The sequence below is a fragment of the Propithecus coquereli genome, unplaced genomic scaffold, assembly GCF_000956105.1.
Source record: "Propithecus coquereli isolate 6110/MARCELLA unplaced genomic scaffold, Pcoq_1.0 Scaffold316, whole genome shotgun sequence".
NCBI classification, from domain to species: Eukaryota; Metazoa; Chordata; class Mammalia; order Primates; family Indriidae; genus Propithecus; species Propithecus coquereli.
In genome coordinates this window covers 656564-670985 of record NW_012148797.1, presented here as the reverse complement: position 1 = coordinate 670985, position 14422 = coordinate 656564, and positions in this window count along the sequence as shown.

The following is a 14422-nucleotide window of genomic DNA, read 5'->3' as shown; positions in this document are numbered from 1 at the left end:
CTAGGAAAATAATCTGAAGATAGTGTTTGCTCAGAATGGCTCAAAAAAATCCCCAAGTCCTTGCCTTCACCGGGAATTACTGGTAGAGAGGTAATGTAAGAGAGATTTAGATTAATGAACTCCCTAGAGAGTACTATAAGAAGGGTTAAGATGACTTGTTTGTCAATCCATTCCAAGTGAACCAGGAAGACAGTATTGTAAGCCTAGCTGTTGCTGGACTGGCCACTGGGGTGATTTCCAAGCAGCATCCTCCCCACTCAGCTCCCAAGAGGGCTCTTCAGGACTCTGCCTTCAGCAAGGCCAAGTCTCAAAAGAGAGTTTGCACAGCTGAGGATGGGTGCCGCAAGGATCTTCATTCTTCGTAATCTGGTTCTCAGTGCTACTTTGGGATACCTCTGAAGATGGGGAGCCAATTTAGCTCCAATCATCACATAAGTTATTAATCAGCTGTCCCATTTCCAAATCACTTCAGCCTGGTGCCCTAGGCTGCTACTACTTGCTGCTCATTCTTGTTCATATTTTCCCTTCCCCCACCTCTGCCACTGCCTCACCACACACACACACACACACACACACACACACACACGCACATACATACACAGAGGGAAAGAGAAAAAAAACTTCAGCTTTAATGAATGTATCCAGAATTTTGAAATGAAAAAAATTCAGAAAGAATTTATCTTAACTTTAGTATAAATAATTTTGATGACATTTTAAGAAATAACATTTATTCTGTGTTACACGGGGAGGAAAGGCATAAAAAAGGGTACATTTTTCAGTTTATGGTCTTTAGAGTTCTTAATTTTGTATTGATCTTTCCTCTGAAATTAAATTGTACTTAATGTGTTTTCCATAGACATTGGCATTTACTTGTATATTATCAGGTGTATGTGTACAGCCCAGTGGCTGAGTATGTGGATTCTGAAGTCAAATTGGTGTGGTTGGAATCTTAAAGCTGACACTGACTAGCTCTGTGACTTTGGGCAAAGCATTTGTAGTAGATAGTCTCCAGTCATGGCTGTTATCAACTCCTTCCTTGCCTATACTTTGATGACACTCTTCCACTGAAAGGTAAAATTTATTTTCTCTTCTCCTAAATCTTGGTGGGTCTGTGACTGCTTTGACCACTAGATTATGGCAGAAGTGACATTCTTGAGACTTCTGAGCCTAGGCCTCAAGAGAACTGGAAGCTTCCATATTTTTCCTCTTGAAATGCTCCTTCTTGGAACCCAACTACCCCTCCTGTGAGGTGTACATGGAGAAGCACAGGTGTCCTATGGTGGATAGTGCCAGCTGTACTCCCAGCTGACAGCCAGTCCCCATTGCCAGCCATACAAATGAGCCATCTTGGATGTCCCACCCAGGTCAACCTCCATATAAATGCAGCCCCAGACAGCATCATGTGGAGCAGAAGAACTGTCCAGCTGAGCACAGTCAACTCACAGAATTATGAGATGTAATAAAATAGTGGTTGTTTCAATCTACTAAGTTTTAGTGTGGTTTGTTATGCAGCAATAAATAAATAGCATTTAACCCCATGATGATTTGGTTTCTTCCTCTGTAAAATGGGGTCAATAATGATAGCTATCTCATAGGATTGTTTTAAGGATCAAATGAGATGAAATATATGGGAAGTGCTTAGTCATTATCATTACTTTTTTTTTTTTATTTCAGCACATTATGGGGGTACAGATGTTTAGGTTACGTATGTTGCCCTTGCCCCCCCTCCCCTCCTAAGTCCGAGTTTCAAATATGTCCATCCTTCGGGTGGTGCACATTGCACTCTTTGTGTATGCAAATACCCGTCCCCTCCTCCCCCCTCCCCCCCCCTCCCCCCTGCCCAACATTACCATTACTTTTAATCATGTAGAAAAAGCTCTGTCATTGGTTAAAACAATTTCAATAATCAGGGAGCAGATGTGGATGCAGAAGTGGTGGGGGCAGGGGAGAATATAAGCGGAGTTAACATTTATTGGACACCTCCTATATGCCAGGCCCCATGCTAGGTTTTCACATATACAGTCTCACTTGTTCTTCACAGAAACCTTGTTAGGCACATTAATTTTATCCCCATCATTGAGCTGAAGTTCAGAAAGGTTGAATAGTTTGCCCAAAGTCTTACAGTCAGGAGGTAGTGCAACTAAGCTGCAAACCCCAGATCTCTGACTGCAAAGCCCATTCTTTTTTTTTTTTTTTTAAACAGTCCCACATTATTTGGATAGATGGGCTTCCTGAAATCTTGCAAAGTGTAATTATTGTTTTCAGTGAGAAATTACATAATCAGTTAGATTCTATTCAACCCAAGCAATATTCTGCCTCTGACAGGAATACCAAGGAAAACTTAAGAAAATCCCCCAAAGTACTGCATTTCCACTAAGAATATTATTACAAATCTAGCAACAAGGAATCTAGATAAATCTTTCATGGAAGTAGTTATTTTTAGCTTATGTCATTTCTCTGGGAGCAAATTTCCAAGCATAAAAGTGATACTTCATTTTATTTTCTCTAAAATAGTTCCTTTAACCCTCTAGGAAAGGCTGTCCCCTCATGCCTATATTAATTTATAAATGGGAAGTTAATTTATCTTTTCTCAAAGAGCCAGTTTGTTTGGTAAGGTCAGTACAAAGCTGATAATAAAACCTGAAGCAGGCCCCTCAAACCAGGCCTCCGAGAACCTGGCTGCAAGCTCACCAGAGATCTGCGTCCAATAATAAAATCCTCCTCAAATCTGGGAGCACTCAGCTTATTCCTGCCTTCTCAATCTTTTAAGTGCCTCCTTCCCATGCTCCTTCTTTTCCTTTCCCCAGTCTCTTGCAAAATCTTGTTCCAAAATGTCAGTCAACCATCAGCTAATGGGATCAGAAGTTGCCTCACAATCACAAAAACCTCCTGGTCCCAGCCAAGGGCCTCCCCATGACATGCAGTGTCCCAAGATGACCTCCCAGCCTCCATGACGTAAGAAGACATTTCAGAGCAGCTTTATAAATGGAGAAACTCATTCGTTATTTTTTTCAAAGGACCAAGAAAAGAAAATGTTATGAACAAGGAAATTGTTGGTGGGTCACTGGCTGGGACACTGAAATTTGAACATTGAACAATTAATTTGAGGATAATATTATATAAACAGGTTTCATTATACAGATTTTAGGAATATGATATGAATAGTCTGTTGTTTTGAATTCTAGAATGTTCCTCCCCCTACAGCCTACGGCACCCCCTCCCTCGGCCCTCTTACTATGAGTCGGCATTCTCACTCTCACTGCTCTCTACTCTGCAAGTTGTTTTCTCCATGTACGTCTGAGTATAAATGAACTCACTCTGTGTTTGGCTTCATGTGGTTGCCTTGCCTACATTTATTCTGGTTTCCTATTGTGTTGTTGACACACATTTTCAAAAGTTCCATTATGTTGGGTTTTTTTTCCCCCTACTCTCTTCAGAAAAATTGACTTTTCAAAGGAGTATCTTTTTTAAAAAATTTTTTTGTTTAAAGAAATACGGTTTCTTCTAGTTCTTTGTGCTCTTTCACAATTACAGCCATGTAATCCATAAGGAATTCATTAATGTGTGAAAGGCTTTGAAGTTGCTAAACGTGTATGTGTGTGTGTGTGTGTGTGTGTGCGCTGCTGTTTTTTTTCTCTTTCTCTCAGAATCTTGCTGCTGCCAACCACTGATTTAGGAATGTGTAGGGGTAGATGCCAACTCAATAATCAAAATCATTTTGGTACTGGGAACCCAACCACAGTCTCTGTAGACCAGTGGAATTTATTGCTTGCTCTGGTTTATTAAGTAATAGTACCAACAACATGTTGAATAGAGAAAAGTCTGATAAGAAGTGATGGGATATCCGGATAATTCATTTTGATCATAAAACAATGCTTGTTTGGAATCTGAAATATTAAAAGCACAAATAGCCTGACGATTACATTCTCCTTCCCCTGACCTGGTATGAGAGTACTAGTATTCATAGCTCACTTCGGGAAAGAGACTCAGTACAAACGGCTGGTGTTCTGCTACATACACATCCCTGTTTTCATGCCACAAAGACATATCTGGTAGAACACTTCTTATGGGCCAAGAACTGTGCTAGGCATGGGACCAGGCAGTGGTGAACAGGATAAACACGATTTATTGCCACATGGCACTCACTGAAGGGAGCTCTCTTGACTGCATAAATTACTTGTTGAGACATTTAAGGCACACGCAAAACAGGGTAATGGCGAGGCTTTGGACTCTAGAGTCTGACTTAACTGTATTCTATTCCAGGCTTTACCACTCCAAGCTGTTCTATCTTGAACAATTTATGTAGCCTCTCTAAGCTTTGAATTCTTAAATTGCTGAAGTACTTACTTCATAAGGTTATTTCTAGGGTTAAGTGAAAGAATGCTTGTACAGCTTTTAGCAAAGTGCCTGGTTAATAGCCAGTAGTAGTAGTAGTAGTAGATGGGCCATAACGACCTTCCACAAAAAAGGCTGTTTCCTTGTCCTTGGTATTGCAAGTGTATGGTCCAGCCATCACCAGAAGATCACAGATCCATCACACCCTGGGAGGCTCTTCAATTTGAGAGAGAGAAAAAAGTCTTGCCCAGAGCCCAGACATACATCTGCCTTCCAAAGCTGCAGTGCCTCCTCCTGCCTGTGGAAGGAAAGGCAGCTTCATACCCAGAGGCCTTACACCATTTCGTTGCTAGCCCCACGACGGCAAGGATCCCTCACACTCCCTGAGCCCTGACATCTCTGACCCCAAAAGATGCAGCTTTGCTCATCACCCTGAGGCCCGAGGCCTATCGCCAATCACGATGGCCGTGGAGGCCTGCCACCCTGTGACATATTCTTCCCCCCACTCTGCCTCTTAGGTTCCAGCAGGTGCCTCACCCTGCTCCATGTCCATCCCAGAAGCAGCAGATCTGGAACTTCCAATGAGGCCAGGGCCTTCGGGGCTCCCAAGAAACCCACCTTTTGGTGGATCCTGGGTTGTTTCTCCCCTTGGCACAGTCCTGGTTTCAAACATTTACCTCCAAAAGAGCACTCAACAGCTATCATATCATACAGCTGCCACAGGCCCTGAGGTTTGGGCCGAGACAACATGATTGCCATTCCTAACCAGAACCCCCCCAAGAATGGTCTTGAGGTTCTCCTTGACATGATGGGGGCTACTCTGCCTAAACTGTGTTGCAGGGCAGAAAGCTATGCCTAGCCTGGTTCCTCTGTGCCTATGTCTCTCCACTGGCTACCTCTTCTACCCAGCAGGAGAGAGACATTCTCTTGGTTTCTGTTCTGGGGAACAAGGTTCAAAAAGCACAAATGGTAGCTAATCTTCCCACTCCCTTCTCTTTGAAATGGGCAGGCAGAGAAAATCACTGTGGACCCCACCTAGCTCACCCACTCCTAAGTGGCTTTACCACAGCCAGCTTGTGGGAAGAGAGCAAACTTAAATGAAATAAACATGACTTTCCTTCTAACAATAATAGTTCTATTCATGCAACACTTACTGAGTGCTCAATTGCCTACTTGGTGCCAGAGAAGAGACAAATCCCAGCAGCCTTCCAGGTAGTTTAGCAAGAAGCTGGCTGAGCAGGTCTGCATTAGCTCAAGGGATGATCAGGCCTGATGCTAGTGGCTCATCTCTGGGGGCTCCATCTTCTAATAAGACTGCCTCCTCAACCAGGAAGTTCCCGGTATCCATAGGGTTCTAGATGTCCTCTGCCATCATTTCCCACATATACCTAGAGCAGTATAGGGGCAGGGTTCTTCCCCTGGAGTCATTGCCGGGGTGCATCAGCTCTGGCTGACCAAGAACACACCTCTCTGTCAGATGATTGCAGCCCAGGGAACCCTTGCATTCCATTGCCTCTCTACATGGAAGCTTCACCAGTAAACTTACTTTAATTTCTGCCCCATGTCACTAGTCAGGTGTGTGTCCGTGCCATCTTGGTATAACAGTGTCAGATCCCAGTAGATCAGTCGGCATGCGGGTATGAACTAAAGGTCCCTACACACAAAGAGTTCAGTCTTGTGGAAGCAAATACACTTACAGACATTTCTTACTTAAAGAAGCGATTTTAACAGGCTGTTACTCCACCCGATTCCAGGCAACACATATACTATGGCCAGTAATTATAATCTTAACTAAGATGCACATTTCTGCCCGCTTAGAAAAACCCTGTTAGGGCCACGCCTTTGAGATATATAAAGGGGCCAAAACTGGTTCCTGGACCCTCACTTTCACTCTCCAGGGGAAAAAAAATACCCACAGATAATTCTATCCTGACAAGAACTTCCACTAGGAAGAAACCCAAAAGGAGGGTGCTATGGTCTAAATGTTTGCGCCCCCCCTGCCAAAAAATTTATATGTTGACATCTTAACCCCCAAGGTGAGAGTGGTGGGGCCTTTGGGAGGTTATTAAGTCCCAAAGGAGAAGCCCTTGTGGGTGGGATCAGTACCCTTATAAAAAAGGCTGAAAAGAACTCCCTGTCCCTTCCAACGTGTGAGGTTCCAGCAAGAAGGCACAATTTGGGATCCAGGAAATGAGCCCCCACCAGACACAGAGTCTGTCGGCACCTTGATCTTGGACTTCCCAGACTCCAGAACGTTGGGAAATAAGTTTCTGCTGTTTATAAGCCACCCAGTTTGTGGTACATTGTTATAGCAACCTCAATGGACTAAGACAGAGGGGATATTTACTAAAAGGGAACTAAATTTTGTGGAGAATGAGCCACATACTAACACTTTACTACCTTGACTCATTTAAAAAAATTAACAGAAAATACTAAGTTTTTGCTACACTCACAAGTAACATTTTCATAAAAGTAGACACTCCAAGGGGATGAAAACATAGCAGTTGGCCCTTTGAAATGACCTGGCAAACCTAGGAAAATACTTAGGCCTGGGCTGCTGTGCTCAGGCTGTGCCGTGCACAAGAGGGCAGGGATGAGGTGGAGAGAGGGGCTGACATTTGGTCTATGATCCTCTCTTAGCCTGTTTGTGTGGGTGAAGCACCCAGAGGAAGGGGTGCCATACTTTTATTTCGCACAGAGACACTATCTGCCCACAAAGCCTAGAGGAGGCCATTCTTCCTAATTCATCAGCCCAGAGGACCTTTTTTTTTAATAATTGGCATAATCTGAATGTGCTAGCAGGTGCCCCAACTTTCCTCAAAACCTTTCGGAGCTTGGCCAGGCGCAGTGGCTCACGCCTATAATCCTAGCACTCTGGGAGGCCGAGGCGGGAGGATCATCTGAGCTCAGGAGTTCGCGTCCAGCCTGAGCAAGAGCGAGACCCCGTCTCTACTAAAAAATAGAAAAAAATTACTTGGACATCTAAAAATATATAGAAAAAATTAGCCAGGCATGGTGGCGCATGCCTGTAGTCCCAGCTACTCGGGAGGGAGTAGGGTCGCTTGAGCCCAGGAGTGTGAGGTTGCTGTGAGCTAGGATGACACCACGGCTCTCTAGCCCAGGCAACACAGTGAGACTCTGTCTCAAAAAAAAAAAAAAAAAAAAAAACCTTTCAGAGCTTGACGGTTCTGAGGGCAAATGGAAAGTGGGCCACCCACCTACTAATAGCTTGAATCAAGCCTCCATCCCCCATTTGGAGACAGCAGCTTCATGAAGATCTGGGACTTCCTTTGGACTCTGGTCTTCCACCAAGGGTAACCAGGGAGTTTTAGAAAATGACAGGCTCTTTTTATTTAGGGATTTTTAAAATTATTATTAAATGTTTTTATTTTTAGATAGCTGTAGATTCACATACAATTGTAAGAAATAATACAGAGATTAACACATCTGTTACCCAAAAATCACTTTTTTTTTTATTTCAGCATATTATGGGTATACAGATGTTTAGGTTATGTATGTTGCCCTTGCCCCCCTCCAAGTCCAAGTTTCAAATATGTCCATCCTTCGGGTGGTGCACATTGCACTCTTTGTGTAAGATGTGGAAACAAAAATCACTTTTGTAAACCAAAATTTGTTGAGTGCTTTTTCTGTGCCAGGCATCAGCAAAACGAAGATGCTTCAGATGGAACCCCTGCCCCCCAGGATGTTGTTTTTATTTTTTAAATTTTATTTATTCTTTATGTATACATAACAGATATACATATTCGGGGGATACATGTGGTAATTTAATACAGTCGTATAATTTCTAAAGATCAAACCAGTGTAATAGGGCTATCATCCATAACCTTAAGTATTTGTCTTCTCTTTATGCTAGAAACATTCAAGTTATTTTCTTGCAGTTATTTTGAAATATACAATAGATTACTGTAAACTATAGTCACCCTACTAATCTATCAAATATCAGGTCTTATTTTTTCTATAAAACTGTGCATTTATACCTGTTAATCAATCCCTCTTTGTCTCCTCCTCCCCGTTACCCTTCACATCCTCTGGTGACCACCAATATACCCTCTTATCTTCATGAGATCCACTATTTTAGCTCCCACATGTGAATGAGAGCATGTGAATTTGTCTTCTTGTTCTTGGCTTATTTCACTTAACATAATGACCTCCAGTTTCATCCTTCTTGCTGCAAATGACAGAATTTCATCTTTTTTAATGGCTGAATAATATTCTATTGCATATATATACCACATTTTCTTTATCCATTCATCCATTAATTGGTACTTAGTTTGATTCCACATTTTCGCTACTGTGAATAATGCTCAAATAAACATGGGAGTGCAGATATCTCTTCAATATAATGATTTCCTTTCTTTTGGATATATACCCAGTAGTAGAATTGCTGGATCATATGGTAGTTCTAATTTTAGTTTTTTGAGGAACCTCCATACTGTTGTCCATAGCGGCTGTACTAATTTACATTCCCACCGGCAGTGAACGAGGGTTCTCCTTTCTCCGCATCCTTGCCAGCATCGGCATTCTCAGAACCTTCATGATGATGACAGACATAAAAGTTCTCTTTGATAAAGGCCATTATGCAAAGTGCTAAGAAAGAAGTGAACATCTTACAGGAAGAGGCGAGGGCAGTGTCTTAAGAAATGCGCAGAGGTTTTCTGAGAGTAGTGGATCTTGGAAAGGCAGTATGGGCAGAGAAAACAGCAAGGGGAAAAGGCTCAGAAGTATAAAGTAACATGGTGTGTGCTGGGAGTCATTCGGGAAGTTTAGCGTGAATGGAAGCAAAAATTCAAGGAAGGGAGATCAGAGGCATCTTGGGAATGACAAGGGAATGCTGTGTGATCCTGGCCTCCCACAATCTATGCTGGAGAAATGATAACCAGATGGGAATATGCTCCCAAACATGGCCAGCACATGGCTCTCAGAGAGGCAAGAGAGAATCTGGTTCAGGTCAGAGGAGCCCACAGAGCCCTCACTTCCAACCTTGGGATAGGGCCTACTTCCTTCTTTGACCTTCACTCAAGGCCAAGGACAGGAAGTCTAGCTCACTTGCTTCCAGCAGGGCAGAAAATTCCTCTTCTCCACCATGAGGGCAGTAATTGGAATGAGATAGAGTGCCCTCTCTACTGACGTGGGCTGCTAAGTCCAGCCATCCTTGGCTCCCATGCGATACGGAGAGTGTCCTGAAGTCCTTAAAGAAACCAGTGAAGGATAAAGAAGGTATTAATAGTTAATGGTGCTGCTGGCGAGCTCAGCAGAGGGTTACCAAAGTGGGGGCTTGCAGGGGAAACCACCTGGGCTGAGGATCGAGTGGGAATCCCAGCCATACTTTAAAGAAATACACAACCTCAGAGAGCAGAGATGAGGCAAGTTGTGGATGTGCCACCATTTACTTAACCATTTTCTTATTGTTTGAATCACACTGTTACCAAATGCATAACATCACATTTGTTACAACTATAACATTCAGACATCTTTGCGTATAGATTTTTATCTAAGTTTCTAATTATTTCATAATAATCATTCCATATAATAATAATAATTTCCACGATAATAAAAGACTGGTAAAAGAAGAATTACTGGATTAAAATTTAAGCCTGTAAGTACTGACCAAATTATGAGCCAAAAGGATGACACCAATTTATGTATCTACTGAAAGTGTGTAAGTGTAACCATTTCCCTGCACCCTCACTCACCATCGTTGACTGTGAGCTTTTTAGCAACATCTTTGCTAATCTAATGGGGAAAATTTTTTTTATTCGAATTCTAATATCTTTGAAATTGAGGTTGATTTTTTTCAGATATTATTAACAATTAAGAATTCTTATACAACACTCAGAGTATATATGATAAATATTTCTTTATTTTTTATATTAAATTAAATCCACTGTGAGTGGCCCATGGAACAAATTTGGCAGGAAGCATGATACCAGATCTCTTCCCTGGTTTCCCTTCCCTCCTCTAGACAGTGGGGAACCTGGAGTCCTGTGTGACAGTGGAAGAGGTAGGGGCTCTGTGCCAGTGTCTCATCTCTCTCCCAGTGAGAAGCAGGGAACACTTCATAAACAGGAAACATCACTCAGGTTCCTACAGCCTTGAAGCTAACGTCCAGTTCTCACACTAAGACATGGCGTACTGAGATCTATCCACTTCAGGACACACTGGAATGGACACAGGTCCCCTTCCTTCTCTAATCTTTAACCACCTGTTGCTTGCCCAATGTCACATTCTGTCAGCACCACAGGAAGATGGCCTCTAGTTCCCTATAGTTGGCAGAGTTATAATTTGGGAAAGCTTAAGTGTGGTATATGGGGGGTGGGAGGTGGCTGGATAAAAGAAGGTTCTGTGTATCCCAAAATGCTTTTCCTGGCTAGGCGCAAGTGGCTCACACCTGTAATACCAGCACTTTGGGAGGCCAAGACAGGAGGATCATTTGAGGCCGGAAGTTCAAGACCAGCCTGAGCAATGTAGTAAGACCACATTTGTACAAAAAATATAAAACTTAGCCAGATATTGCACGCCTGTAGTCCCAGCTACTTCGAAGGCTGAGGCAGGGGGATGACTTGAGCCCAGGAGTTTGAGGCTGCAGTGGGCTATGATGATGTCATTGGACTCTAGCCTGGGCAACAGAGAGAGACCCTGTCTCAAAATAAATAAATAAATAAATAAAAATTCATTTCCCAAGGGAATGAGCAGATATTTCAGAAGACAAACATTTTAACTGTTAAAAGTGTGATGTAAATGTAAAAGGTCTAATAAATCAGGTATGGAAGCACTGAACCATGAGTCATCATATTTGTTTTATAACCAAGAAAAAAGGATCACAGCATTTCTATTGAGATAAAATATAAGCACAAAGTCAGACTCTAAACAGCACTTCATGGACACACCACCAAGGCCCTCGGGTCCCACCTCCCACTCCTACTATTTTTTCATGCCCTGCCCTTTGAAAATGTTTCAATTCCATCAAACATCAGAGGATCTAGCTTCTGTCAGTCAATGAACCAACAACTATTCTCATCACTTGGGGTGGTGGGATGGACTCAAAAACCCAGTCACAGTAGGTTTAACCCAAGGAGCATGCAGTCCTATCTTCAACTCTTCTTTCGGGAAAAGTGGCTCAGTGAAAAAACAAAGTCCTCATGAAACCCACTAACCGACTATCCATAGCCCTAGCTGTTTTGTGCTATAGGGGTCACACAGGCAGGGCCCAGGTCATCTGCATCCAAGACAAATGAAGAACTGGTGACTGATCACACGCAGGCAACTAGTGCCAAACGCACTATGAGGCAACGTTTGCCAGTGCAATGTGTGAGTGTTATGTCTCTGTGAGTGTTATGTCTTCTATAAAGGAATGTCAACAAAGGAAGGAAATGAAAACTATTCCCAATGTGGGCAGCCTCCCCTCCCCACATGAGCTAGAGCTGGGGCAGTGGATATAAAAGCGGGCAGGGCCCCTGAGAAAGCAGATCAGACGAGGGCTCAGCTCTTATACTTTGGATTTGTTGCTGGATAAGAGAGGGGTTTTTAGAGCTGTTTTGCTCTTCCGGGTCTGCTTGGGGTCCTTTTGATGTAGTTACTACACCACAAAAATCCCACATCTCCTTAAGGTTCAACTTCAGCCCCAAAGAAACGAAGCCTCTGGGTTCACCAGGGCACTGTCTAAACTGACAACCTGCTTTCCAGCCTGAGGGATGATAAAAATTCACAGACCAGGAGAGAATTCCACCATCAAGACTGTCTGCTAAGGAGAGCTCACACTGATTGCCCTCATCCCCGTTAACAAAAACAGATGTGTGCTCACAAGTAAAGTAAACATTCAAGGCCAATATACATTCCTCTCCGCCAATCCAGTTTGGCACTTGAATGTGAGCAAATCGTCTATGAAGCAGAGTGGAACTTTTCTATAACATGGGTGGTGTCAAGTGACGAGGCTCACATCTGTGTATTAGGTTAACTGTTACGCTAAACATCTACAGAATAGACTTTTTATGTTTCCCAGGGAATGGTTTGAGCAATGGTAAATCTACTGACATGAAACAGCGATTCCCTATTCGAGAAACAAGAGAGTATAGTATTTGAGAGCCTGAGTTTGAATCCTAGTTCTAACACTTATTATTTGTGTAGCCTTGGCCAAGTCATTTAACCTCAGTTTCCACATCTATAAAATGGTGGTTTTAATCGTGCATAACTCTCACCTTGTGGGTGCTAAACATATAAAAATGTGCACTTATTCTAGGATTATTCCATGCACTAGAGGAAATAGGATCCAAGATGTCTGGATACCTAAGCTTGTCTTCATTCACCAAATATTTATTGAGTACCTACAATGTGCCAGCTACAGAGATTCAGCAGTGTGAAATATCTCAAAGTCATCCTGGAGTCTATGGTCTTGTGATTTATCTGCCACCCTATGTGTGACCCTCCCATATCATTCACCACCCCGAGCGTGGTGTTTCCCAAAGTTATTTGAACATAAGAATCACCTGGCATCCCTGTGAAAAGACAGATTCTAAGACTTCATCTCATCCTCCTGAATATTGCCCGGGGATTCAGACTTCCTTTTTTCTCATTGGCAAAACATGGAGCAGAGAAAGTCCTACCACAGTCTTATCGTGTGTTTCAAGGGAAATAGCATGTGCAGAAGAGCGTTGGAAACCATGAAGTTACTCCCTAGTGGCTGGCATCCAGGTTACTCTGGAGGTTCAAAGAAGCCAGCTGAGGGCCACTCAGAGCCTGAAGTCCATCACTGTACCCTCCCCACCCACCTCCTTTCTGGACTCTCTGGAGACCTGAATCAGGAGCCACTCACCTCATCATTCCCTGGAAATGTGATCAGAAGCAGTCCCAGACTGGAACCTGCCCAAAGTCCATCCCCAAAGGGGACACCTGACTTCTGTTCTGGGAGTGCCAATAATGCTTTGGAGCGCCAGTAAATGGCCACAACTGATGGTTCTCAAGGGACAGCCCTGCCTTCCCCTTAGTACCTGCCGAAATGGGAGAGGAATTCAAAGATTACAGGGGTAAAATGTAGGGTCCTGGGAAATTCTCATCACCCAGGCCCTGCCTACTTCTCCAGCTTCATCTCCCACTAGTCCTCCATGCACCCAGATAGGCTCTGGTTACCTCTCCCCTTCTTTCAGGAATAAGATCTTCTAATTTATAACTGGTCACAAAGCCATCTAAAAGAATGACTACCCCAGCCCCCTTGCTATGATGATCAAAGGGATGTAAGAAGAAATATCATATGGCTACATCCAAGAGCAGTCAATAATAAACAACTGGCATGTGTTCTGTCTCTTTTCCATCCTGTCCCTTTTTCTACCCTGCTGCTTGGAATACAGATGTGAAGACTGAAGCACTAGCATCTATTTCAGATGTTGGGGAGGAGACTACATATTGGGAGTAATGGAATAGAGAAGGAGCCTAGAGCCCTGAGTACTATGTGGAGTCGAGCCTCTGGTCTAGTCCTGAACCATCAACCTCTGGACTTTTACATAGGGATTCAGAAATAAAATTCCATCTAGTTTAAGCCACTGTTCTGTTACTCACAGCCAAAATGAATCCTGATATAGTGCTAAGGAGCATGGATTCTAGAATCAGACTGCCTAGGTTCAGTCGTTTATTACTTAGTAGCTTTAGGTAATTTGTTTTGCTTCTTTGCCTCAGTTGTAAAATAAGGCTGCTAAAGACAGCATCTACCTCCTAGGATTATTAAGAATGAGCTAAAACATGTAAAGCTTAAGACTTGTAAAGCTCGGCACATAGTAAACACCCACTAAACGTGAGTTATTATCAGAATCAGCTATTTAATATATAAAGAATAACAGTGTGCCCCAAAAGGAACAAAACTGAAGGTTATTCTTCTCTCGAATCAGAGGTAGGCTTTTTCTTAGAGCTGTAGCAATAGCAATAGTGCCAATAACAATATCTTTAAAAATTTTATGGAGCAATTTGCAGGAATTTCTTCATCAACCCACTGAGTTATGTACTGCTTGCATTTCGCAGAGAAAATTGAAGCTCAGAGAGGTTAAGTCACTTGCTAAAGATCTCACAGCTCTCGTTGTAT